At 42.9% G+C, this 12,736-nt stretch overlaps 1 pseudogene; it reads right to left on the bottom strand.

Moving 5' to 3' along the window:
- Nucleotides 1–11,271: 11,271 nt before the first annotated feature.
- LOC126472142 (5S ribosomal RNA) lies at nucleotides 11,272–11,389 on the bottom strand (annotated as a pseudogene).
- Nucleotides 11,390–12,736: the final 1,347 nt, after the last annotated feature.

Genomic DNA, 12,736 nt, shown 5'->3' with positions numbered 1-12,736 from the left:
AAGTCCAGTGAAAGCTTCACGTACAACAAAACCTATCACGTATTAGTGCCACAGTTAACTGGTTGCATCGTCATATATGACTCATCTTTGCCATAAATAAAACATCAGTAGAATATCTACCCCAACAGGGTCTATTTCATGATTGTGTTTCATCTCCAGTGACTTCAACGACCACTTTTATTCCTTTCTTCCTACTCATTCGTAGTGCGCTAACAGCAGTACCACTGCACCCAGTTGACAACCACTAGTAAGGAGACCACAAGGCACGGCGTGAGGTTCAGAAATCAAATAGCAATTATCCGTAGCATGTCCATGCAACTTGCAAAAATTCTTGATAAAACGGACTTTGAAGTTTGCAGAGCATCTTTAACACTATGAGGTTAGGTTTCTTTATGGACCATGTGACTCCATGGTAAAATTCTCGCCTATTACCTATCACCTGGGTGGCGTGGGTTCAGTTCCCAGCAGTGCAAAATTTTTAAACGAAGTTGATGTGCTACGACCGTGAAGTGTGAAATACACAAAGGTGTAAAAATTTATTTGTCATATCTTTTATATAAAGAATCTTTTATAAAACACCTGTTATTAGGCCCACATTACGCTGTCAAAATTCTTTGATAAGCTTTTATAGAAGGTAGGGCCACACACTGACTTCTATTAAAGATGTGATAAAAGTACCCCAGTATACCGTGAAAGATTTAGTAAAATGTCTTTTGTGAATGATATTTCACAAACACCTTTTAGAGTGAAATACAGTCATTAAGAGTTCATATTTGCAATTTAGACGATTTTATGTCAACAACCCATTTTTCATAAAAATGACTGTTAGACATGTGTTAATTAGCATATACGTGATGAATTTTCTATTTCAATAATGTACAGAACGTATTCGAAGTGAACGAAAAGAAAACGAAAAAATAATAAGCGAAACGAGACTTGAACCAGTGATCACCAGAGACGAGCTCTACCGACTTTTTTCATCTCTGTGTATTTTAATCTTCGCGGAAATGCTCGTAACACATGCACCTTTGTCTAAAAATGTACTATTGTCTGGAATAGAACCCATTCCACCCTACATGGCAGACAAATATTCTACCACAGAGCCACACTGTCTATCGAAAAATCGCCATTAATTAGGGTTTTAAAGACGCTCGTAAAACTTCAGAGTTTATTTCCTCGAGAATATTTGAGAGTTGAATCGAATTACTTTAGTTAATCTATATTTGTGTTCTGAACTTCACGTACCGTAAATACAAAAAATTGTAAAAGCCCGATTGCGTGCTTGTCGGCGTAAACGGTTATACGGCGTGCCGGAGACGTGAATCAAATCCATTTGAATTCCGTTACTTCGGTAAAACGACAAAAGTGAGAAGTGGCAAATTTTTCCTGCTTTGCGCCAGTAACAGTGATGGAAATAAGCATAGAGCGTTATCCATCTAAAACTTAATTGCTCATAACCTTGCAAGTACTTTGGTACGCAAAGGATGAAAGAGCAAATACATAAATCATAAGTTCTGTTAGTATAACTTCTTGGTTACTTTAATGAAATTACCCAGAATACTCAACTTGCAGATAACATTTTAGTTTCTAATAAAGAAATTTAATTTTATTATGTCTTAGCTTTTCAATCACTGTCAGGCTGCTTTCTTTTGCCAAGTGTTCCAGTTAGTCATTCGGTGTTCTTCAGAAGAACACTCCACATTACAACTCGAGGAGAGACGTAGTGTTATTTGTTGTCTACTAAGGACTCGACATCAGCGATGATTTTGGAGATGTAGCAGAGAGTGAATTATCGGAATGTTCACCACTCATTCGATTTAGCGGGAGGAAGTCAACACTAGACATTTTTTAAACTTTACGTACTTTCAAATATTAAATCAGGTTCCCAGTGACTAATCTAAGAGACTGGAAACTTACCTTTGTCAGCATATCATTTTACTGTAACTAAAAGACAGTCGAGGTTTGAAATTTTTCTTTCACTTCAGTGGTGAACTGCAGCTCCAGCAGTTTTATCTCCACATATTTAACGCCTCATATACAGTATATACTACAAGACATGAAAAACAAATATTACTTACCGCCAAGTAGCAAACCGAAATTCAGTTGTTATAACGCTATACTCGTATTCGGTAGGAGCACAGCTCCGATGTTGTTCGGGTCTATTTATATTTGTTGTAGTTTTCCTAAAGACTAGAGATGTGGTTTTAGGTTATTACTCCAACAAGGCCACTGTCGAGTATTTCCTATAAGCCTCCCAAGCTGAGTTATTGCTCCATCTCTAATGACCCCAGCGTCGACGAGACAATGAGCGGCCTTCGTTTCTTCCTTCCTTCCTTCACTCTTTCATATCTTCAAAGAGAAATGGCATATAAATATGTTTTGTGTCTCAGGCATCATTTTTATACGCAGCAGGAAAGCAGACAAATGAAAAACCTAAAAATGTGCTCTTCTTAATACCATAACTTTCGTAAAAGTTCATTTACTTTGCGACAAAGTAAAATGTATGTGTCCTTCTGGCTGCACATTAGGATGTGTTGTAGTATCAACCAGAAAAGCGGTAATATGAATAACGTCGTTATTTCCAGTTCAGCAGTTTTCATTGTTTGTTACCCTCTTTCAGATTTTCCATTTTAGCTCGGCACTTAATTGAATAAAAATTTAAATTTAATTGGTTTATTCCAAGACACAGTAATTAAAAATCAAACACATGGATCTAATTTTTAGGTTCAGCTTCGTCTGAGAATTTACACTTTCTTATGTTTTGATGTCTTTCTGTTGTTAAGGGTCCCATACAAATTAAACATTTACGTAAGTAGTATGATTGGTGAGCTATTAAATCACTTCAACGTATGCCAAAAGCAATGTCTAAGATTCGAAAGAGAAATGGTTGAGAGGGTTTAGTAACAAACCAGACATTAAACTGCTGAAAGTAGGTCGCCAAACTATGGGCTAAAAATAACTAACATCCAGTGCTACGACGGCTGGTGATTTTTTTCAACACATTATGTTACAAATAATGAGGTAGTGAGAAGTTTGAAGAAGAATCTGTATCTTTTAATTTCTTCGAGATCTCTCTCCTGATTCAACATATTATTGTAGTGTCTAGGAAACCTGCTAACTCGGTTCACTAGACAAACATTCAAACAAGTCGTATTAATGAGTATTATTACAAAAAGAAAATTACAATACTTAGCTTTTGCAATTACACAGATATGTCGCAAGCAAAGGGCGACATACAAAATAATTAAACTCCTTCAGTATAGACAAACCGAAGTCTGTGCTACGCAGAGAGTACAAGCGAAGTGCCTAGAGTTGACGCTGGAAAAGAACTCGGCCGTTTCCAGTCGGTCGCGGCGCTTATATCCACTTCACATAGGGGCCGCTGCTGTCACGTTGTCGTCCTGGAGGGAGGTCCGGTCAGCGTGCTATTGGTAGACTTCTTCTCACAGCCATTCTCATTCGTTCCCGAATGGGGTGCCGGCGCTTGACTACGCTGTAACCATTATAGCACCTCTTTCTTTTTCATGACTACGTCACTGCAGCGAGTCACAAGAAACCGAACTGTTATAAGACAAGCGCGGCATATCTGCTCGCCCTTTTCAGAGACTCTAGGACCATCTGATTTCTGGCATGTGACGCCTATTGTATGTTGTGGCCCCAACGGCGTTTCTCTAGAAATGTAACACTATTCAGCAGAACGCTTCGAAGAATAACCAGCTTTCTAAATCCACTTAGCACTGAATCATCAAGGTTCGGTTCTCTGTCTATGATGAAGTGTCTCCGAAGTATAGCTCGTTCTTTACTATTACTGATAACGGATAAGGTAACTGTTCGCATGTGTGTAAAAGAGTGATGTGAGGAAAAGTCACGTGCTGAGACCAAGTGCAAAGGATGACATGTAATGTATAGACACTAAATTTACTTCTTATTACAGTACTACTCCTGAAACGTCCCTTTAGAAAAATTATACATGACTGTGTTCAAACTGACACACAGTATTTTTAGCGCAACGCAATCTGACTTTCAAAAATCCATACAAAAGAATGGCCATGACTAACATTAACCTATACCTTTCACAAATTACTTACCTCACAAAAATCTTCGTTACTCGAACTACTGCAATACAGCGATCGCCATTACTGCCAGCTAAATAAAAGATTCAAACTACTGAAGGCACTAACTACTAATAGGCATAGTTAGCAAATGAAAGATTTTGATAGAGAACAAACAATGTATTTACCTTACTAGTGTTCAAAAGTCATAATATATATAGCAGTTCATGACATCCAGTCTTACAAATTTCAAAACTCCGCCATCTCTCTCCCCACATCCACCACTGCTGGCGGCTCACCTCCAACTGCGCAACGCTACGCGCTGTTCACATCTAGCTGCCCAACACTACAATGGCAGACAACAATGCAAACTAGCCACAGACTGCACACAGCACAGCCAGTGATTTTCACACAGAGCGCTACGTAACGTTGCCAATAAGAAAACATAAACAGCCTACTTACACTCCTTACTGCACAGTTAAACTATTTTGTATGCTGTTCAGTTAGAAGGGTTACAGGTAAACAGTACGTTCGTGATAGTGGCTTACAAGAGTACGATATTTCCCCATAATATTTTTACCGAGCGAGTTGAGCCGGCCGGAGTGGCAGAGCGGTTCTAGGCGCTATAGTCTGGAACCGCGCGACAGCTACGGTCGCAGGTTAGAATCCTGCCTCGGGCATAGATGTGTGTGATGTCCTTAGGTTAGATAGGTTTAAGTAGTTCTAAGTTCTAGGGGACTGATGACCTCAGAAGTTAAGTCCCACCGAGCGAGGTGGCACAGTGGCTAGCACACTGAACTCGCATTCGGGAGGACGACGGTTCAATCCCGCGTCCGGCCATTCTGATTTAGGTTTTCCGTGATTTCCCTAAATCACTTCAGGCAAATTCCGGGATGGTTTCTTTGAAAGGGCACGGCCGACTTCCTTCCCCGTCCTTTCCTAATCCGATGAGACCGATGACCTCGCTGTCTGGTCTCCTTCCCTAAACAATCCAATGCAAAGTTAAGTCCCATAGTGCTCAGAGCCATTTGAACTGAGCGAGTTGACGCAGTGGTTAGCACAATGGACTCATTCGGGAGGACGACGGTTCAATCCCGCGTCCGGCCATCCTGATTTAGGTTTTCCGTGATTTCCCTAAATCGCTCCAGGCAAATGCCGGGATGGTTCCTTTGAAAGGGCGGGGCCGACTTCCTTCCCCGTCCTTCCCTAATCGGATGAGACCGATGACCTTGCTGTCTGGTCTCCTCCCTCAAATCAATCCAACCCAAGAAGGCATCAACAGCTGTTTCATTCCTGTGTGTCTTGAAGTATGTCAAAAGCCAGGCTTTGGTTCACTTATTTCAGTGAAGCGAATTTGTAAACGGTAAACAGCTTCCATGCGCCTTAAAAATAATCAAAAAGGGGAAACAATCCGGTGTTAAGAGAATCACAGTCACTGACCGCTATTAAACAGACGTTTGCGAACTGAAAATCTCATTAGCTGACTTACAAAACTGCCTGTTGCCAAGAATTTGTCTTCGCTGCTACTAAGATAGGACGTTAACAATGGACTGCAACCAAATTCCTAATGAAACGATCCATTTCATTCAAAGAATAGGCTGGCGAGACATGAAATTGAGTCGGACGTCAAGCTGGCGGAAATGGGTTCGTAATTGGTAAGTGACGCTCCACTGCGCGAGAATGGCGCCGAAGACAAAAGGAAACGAAGGCAGGCAGTGAGTGGATCAATCAGAATGCGACGACCGCAGTCATCTGACAGGCATAATGGTACCCCATGTTCTGCTACTTAAACAATGATGCTACTCTTAGTGCTAAGATAAATATACTTGTACCATATCACCCCTCTAGTACTGACGTACAAAGCATTACCGATGCTTAGTAACACCCACAAAATGAAAACATAGCAGCGCATGATATCTTACGTTCTGTTCACGTATAGCGTCACAGATAACAATCTAGAAAATTTAGCCCATAATTCAGGGTGGCTCAATTAGTATTCTGACGGATTTGTGATGCATCCTACCAAATCTAGAACGTCAAAAGTGAGGTCTTTAAACCAACAGCTGTGGAGCTAATAGGAAGAACAAAATAGAGTGAAGAACAGCGTTGTACTACTATGGATTAATATACATACAGCCACAAAGTACAATGAAGTTGTAGACCAGTAATAGATAAAGCAAAGCACTGATGACAGGAAAATCTGATTAATTCTGATTCCTTACTTAGGCTTCGTGTTAAGTCTACTGAGTCACTTCCATCAGCTACGGATTGATAAAAAAAAAAAAAAAAAATGGCTCTGAGCACTATGGGACTTAACATCTGAGGTCATCAGTCCCCTAGAACTTAGAACTACTTAAACCTAACTAACTTAAGGACATCACATACATCCATGCCCGAGGCAGGATTCGAGCCTGCGACCGTAGCGGTCGCGCGGTTCCGGACTGGAGCGCCTAGAGCCGCTTGGCCACTCCGGCCGGCTGGCTTGATCAGATACTTAGAGAGGTTAGGGTATGGATCGTATAAAGCACATTTGTTTATAATTAGCTTCATACTCTCCACATCATGGCATGAGCCAGAAAGAAATAGCTACTCCTGAGCATTTACTTCTTGTATGTTTCAATATGTGAGCACAACGTGTGGGAGTGTTTGTAACAAAGAAACAAGCAAGAGGAAAATCTGGCACTTTTGTGTATTCAGCTACACTGTTGTCAAAAAAAAAATGAAGGTGCCACGCAACAAACGTCAAACTGGTATGAGGTGTACTACAAGATTAGATATGCAAATGATCAGCATTCCACTGCGGCCGTAAGAGGTAGATAAGCCACAGCGGGTTTTTCACTCATAAATCGCATTTGAATGGTGGTTGTGAGAACATCGCGTTATGCCTGTGTTAAAAAGGGAAAATGTCTACCATCTCGTATAGGAATTCGATAGTGGCATGATCGTGGCCTGTTGAGACTAATGTTTATCGTTCCGAGATATTACCGCTCACTTTGCTCGGGATACTATTACTGCCACGCGAATATGGAATCGAGGAGGGCCACACTCAATGATAAGCAGGATTACAGCGTCCCCGTGTGACAAGCGAAAGAGAGGTCAGACACTTTGTTCGCACGGCAATATAGGATCGTACAGCAGCGTCCCGTGCCTTGACTCAGTTTCACGTGCTTATTTCCAGCAAGACAAGAAACCTCATGGAGAGTGCGACGACGTCTGTATCATTAGAGACTGGTAGTACGGCGACATACAGTGGAAGCAGCACGAAACGACCTACGTTTACCTGTCTTTGAAGTTCATTTCGACTCGATGTCTAGCAGGATTAGAATCGTTTTGCTGCTACTAAATTTGGTTACCTGTATTGCTCCATATGACATACAGATGCAATCCACGTTTTCTTCGTACTATAGACTGCTTATGCACGAAAAACAGTGTATATGAAAATAGTTCTCAAAACAGGGGCTTGCGTTAGAAAACAACACCAATTACTAATGTGTATAACTTAAATATATATGTAAGCACGTGTAATAATTATTACCTGTAATAAAAAATGCGGAATTTTTCACTGTGATTATATTTTGGAGCTAGTTTTGTTGCATGCTCATATGTAAGTTAGAGCCGGCCGCGGTGGCCGAGCGGTTCTAGGCGCTTCAGTCCGGAACATCGTGACTGCTACGGTCGCAGGTTCGAATCCTGCCGCGGGCATAGATGTGTGTGATGTCCTTAGGTTAGGTAGGTTTAAGTAGTTCTAAGTTGTAGACGACTGATGACCTCACATGTTGAGTTCCATAGTGCTCAGAGCCATTTGAACCAGTTATAAGTTATATCACAAAAGGAGTAGCAGAATTAGAAGAAATAGATTTCTCAAGTAAGTAATGTTCACATCATAGAAGTAGGGTTTTTGAGTAATGCTTAAGCAAAGCCAATATTCAAATTACGCGATCCAGTCATATTTGTGTGACCATCTCCTATGTTCGACGTCAATGTGCAGCAACCACTCACAGATGGCAGATGAAAGCACTAGCAATGGAGCGTGTATAAAGCGTATCTGGGGGACTCGGACAACAGTGCAGTCGTTGTCCGAATGTGGTAACGGAGCGATTAATCTGGATTTCGGGCCAAAGGCAGAAGCATTTCTGAAACGGCTAAGTTTTTAAACTGTTCGTGAGCCGCCGTGGTTTAAGTATACCGTGTATGGCAAAATGGATCTATCTAAAACCAGCGTCGATGCAGCTGTGGTGCACCTAGGGCCACAGATGGCAGGGGTGAACGACGGCTGTGGATATGTGTGCAGGAGAATAGACGTACAACTATTGACCAACTGCCCAGCAGATGGACCAACAGGCTACCAACCATGTCTCCCCAACGGCCGCTCTGCGAACGTTGCTGCGTGTGGACCTCCGCAGTAGGCGGGTCGTTCGTGCACCCATGCTGACTGCTCTTCATCGGCGACAAAGGCTGGAATTTGCACGCCAGTACCGCAACTGGCGACAGGTAGCGTTTTCAGGTGAATCACATTTTATGCTCCATACGACAGATGACTGTTGGCGTGTACGGCGTGAATCGTCTGAAAGCAAAGAATCAAGGCAGGAGGAGAGAGCGTTATTGTCTGTGGAAGGTTTTCGTGGCGTCCCTTAAGTGATCTCGTCATTCTGAAAGGAATAGTGAATCAATACAAGTAGGAATATTTCCTTGGGTACAATGTCCACCCCTACATGCAGTTTAATTTACCTCGTAGGACAGTATCTACCAGCAGGCTAATGTAACGTATCACACAGCTCGCTATGTACGTGTGTGGTACGCAAAACGCCAGTATGAGTTTGCCGCACTCCCCTGGCCAACAGACCCTGTGGATTTAAACTCAGTCGAGAACCTGTGGGACCACCTCGAGCGGGCAGGTCGGGCCATGGATTCTCGACCGATAAACAGCTCAGCTGGCCACGGCACTGGAGTCACGATGGCACCTCATCCCCGTTGATACCTTCCTGTACCCCACTGACTCTCTACCTCCACGTCTCGTAGCGGCCCACTCTGCAAAAGCTGGTGATTCAGACTTTTGACAGGTATTGACATTAATGTGACTGATCAGTGTGAAAGGGTCCTGTAGCCATCTTTCATTAGTCCCGTAGCCGATTTTCACTAGCATTTCCTCTTTCTTTTCTTTGTTTCCCTTTTCTCATAACTCTCATAGTGGTGTGATTGAATGAATGTCGTTGTGTGTCACGTTGCTAGGCAGTGGCGTAGTCTGTTGCAGAAAGTCTGCGACAGTCATAAGATTCATCAGCAGTTGTACAGAATAGCCAACCCTCGTAGTGGTCAAGTAGGCAAAGAGGTTTGCGCTACTTGTGAGAAATCCACAAAGAAAGCGGGAGGCAGTCTGTCGCTGGTACGGGAAGCGTCCACAGCTGTGCTCCAGTCGAAGGAGGGTGAGTTAGACTAACCGCGTGGCGCGTCGTTATTTGACGGAGGAGAGCTGTTACCTTTTGGTCTCGCTTTTCAGCTCTGAAAGATTGCTTTTCCTTGTCGCAGCAAGGAATGCAAAACTTTGGCAGATTTTTCTTTTAGAAGATTTCTACAACAGACTTGGATCCGCTGGAAGAGCGCCACACAAAGGTGTCGATAAGAAGTGAGCACTCGCTCCTGTATGAATGTCTGTTTGCCTTCAGCTGTGTCTGTATAAGCTTTTATTTTCCTAAATATCAATAGCTTTACCTTCTCGTAAATTTTCCTAGCTTTATGTATCTTTCGTCTGTGGGGAGCCAAACAGGTGGTTGAACATTAGAGTTTGTTGGGCTACCGTCATCACTAACTGTCCGATCTCGTGTTTGTTTTAAAGAATGTTAACTGTTCATGATTGTGTGATGTGACATTGTTGAAACTTGGCCACGATACCTAGAAATTGCGTCTCCACAAACCACGTGGTCACGCGGGTGTACTGCGAAACGTGTACCGTTTCACGAGTTATTGCGATCAGTTATCAGGCAACAGCAGTTGTATGAATGATTTACATCAATGATTTTAGGTGTAGATTATAACGGTGAATGTATCGATGTTTTTCTTTAATGTTTTAGGAATTAATGTTATCAGGAATTGTGTACATGCCTCACATCCATGTCTTAGGAATAAATGATTTTATCTACAATTTTCTCTTGTGTTCCGAGGTTACGTTTTTGCACCTAAGCCACTCACCTAGTAGCTTTCCCGTTAGTACATTCAACGCACAGGTTCAGTGATTAGTTTCCCTTTTATTTTAAAACAAATGCTTTAGATTAAGTCTTATTTTCAGGTGTCCTGCTGGGAGCTGCTCTTATGCACAGTGTTGATGCATTTTCTATTTTATTTTAAATGTTTGATTCTCGTCAACAGTGCACGGGCAATACGTTTAATTACATCGCACCCCCCTCCCCCCCCATGAGCGATATCACGACGTATACATTTTTTTGGCCGAGTCGGAAAATAGATTAATTTGATCACAGTCATAATCTATTTTCCGACTCGGCCAAACCTTCTATTAGTTGTATGGTCAGAGTCGGTGGCGACCCTAATCTGAACGTAATAACCCGTAGAAACAGGTCAGTTACGAGTGTAAAATATATTTCTTTGGATATCGCGTTGTAAAGAGTACAAACATAGCTCCTAGTTGTGTCACAACATGTGCTAACATTACAACGTTGTAGTAGCTGAATTGTAAAATGCGAATGCCAATAATAACTGAGAATATTTCTGCCTCGACTGTGCCGTGATATGTAACACCACAAACACTTTGGTTATTAATTTTGCTCATAAACTAAACTAAACTCCTTCCGCACAGGCCAGGAAGATCCAAAGGTACCGACTGGCCGCCGTGTCATCCTCAGACCACAGGCGTCACTGGATGCGGATATGGAGGGGCCTGTAGTCAGCACACCGCTCTCTCGGCCGTATGTCAGTTTCCGAGACACCGACCGGAGTGGCCGTGCGGTTCTAGGCGCTACAGTCTGGAGCCGAGAGACCGCTACGGTCGCAGGTTCGAATCCTCCATCGGGTATGGATGTGTGTGATGTCCTTAGGTTAGTTAGGTTTAATTAGTTCTAAGTTCTAGGCGACTGATGACCTCAGAAGTTAAGTCGCATAGTGCTCAGAGCCATTTGAACCAGTTTGAACCAGCTTCCGAGACCGGAGTCACTACTCCTCAATCAAATAGGTCCTCAGTTTGCCTCACAAGGGCTGAGTGCAACCCGCTGGCCAACAGCGCTCGGCAGACCGGATGGTTACCCATCCAAGTGCTAGCCCAGCCCGACAGCGCTTAACTTCGGTGATCTAACGGGAACCAGTCTTCTCACTGCGGCAAGGCCGTTGGCAATTTTGCTCATGCTGATGTTATATGTAAACGCGTTTCCATTAAGACTAATATAGACGCGTCAAATTTTTTTTCAACCTGTGCGTACACACGTAAGCAAATTAAACATTTCTCATGTAAATGGTTTGTTAAATTGTATCGCGATAAGCTTTTGCCTAGACAATCTGTACAGATTTATATGGACACTGTAGATATGATAAATCACATCAGGGATCAGCTTCACTACGTGTTTTTCTTATGTAATCACACAGTTCCGTGTAACATTTTATTTGCGGGATGATATCTAAATAATGAGCATTATAGCATCAGCTTTAATTTTTCAGTAACGTGTAAGTAGTAAAGCCACATACTGTCAAGTGGTTTGCGGAGTATTCACGTAAATGTAGAGAATTAAATGATTTATATGAAACATAAAATCGTGGGTAGGATGGAATGTGACTAACATACCAGGAGCGCTAACACGCTGTACTTGTACGAAAGGGGAGTAAAGTTAGATTTAAACGTCTCCTTGAGAGCGGGAGTACTAGAAACGGAGCGAAATATCAATTATAAATTGATGACGGGAAGTATGATTCATTTCAGCATTCCCACAAAATTATTCAACAGAACATTGGGAAATGTAAATCAGAGTGACCTTTCTGAAGTTTTAATTTCGTTCCTCAAGAATCGACCTCAAATACCTGAACCGCTGTACCTCTCAGGTAAGTGTTGGCATTATTTGAGTTGGTTCAGTTTCATGGAATATCGTCGACGTACCGCTGTGCTGTAAGAGCGCTACGCAGGACAACCGAAGGAGTCCTGCTATAAAACGAAATGGCATTCCAGACCACCAACCCTGGTTATCGGGTCGTATGGTGGGCGACAGTCAGGTTGGTATACCGCTACGGTCTGGGGCGTATCCAGACACGTCTTCGGCCTGGAATCTCATGGAATGGAGTAGAATTGTCTTCAGTGATGAGCCCCGCTTCGAACTGAGCCCCGATAACCAGTCAACAAGTGTCTGGAGAGACCCCTAACGAGTGATGGTCTAGGGTGCTATTTCGTTTCACGGCAAGACCCTTTTGGTTGTCATCCGCGGCATCCTTACAGCACTGCGGTACGTCGACAATATTCTACGACCCGTTTTTTACTCTCCATTACAAGCCATCCTCAGCTAACATTTCAGCGAGGGTTTCTACTGGTTGTCTTCGTGCTTGCGAAATCCTACCTTGTCCAGCAAGATGATTGGATCTTTCCCCGCCGGCCGGGGAGGCCGAGCGGTTCTAGGCGCTACAGGCTGGAACCGCGCTACCGCTGCGGTCGCAGGTTCGAATCCTGCCTCGGGCATGGATGTGTGTGATGTCCTTAG

Source organism: Schistocerca serialis, chromosome 3 (genome assembly GCF_023864345.2).
Source record: "Schistocerca serialis cubense isolate TAMUIC-IGC-003099 chromosome 3, iqSchSeri2.2, whole genome shotgun sequence".
In the NCBI taxonomy this organism is placed as follows: Eukaryota; Metazoa; Arthropoda; class Insecta; order Orthoptera; family Acrididae; genus Schistocerca; species Schistocerca serialis.
Note: the sequence above shows the minus strand (reverse complement) of the source record. Positions and strands in the feature narration are given on the sequence as shown.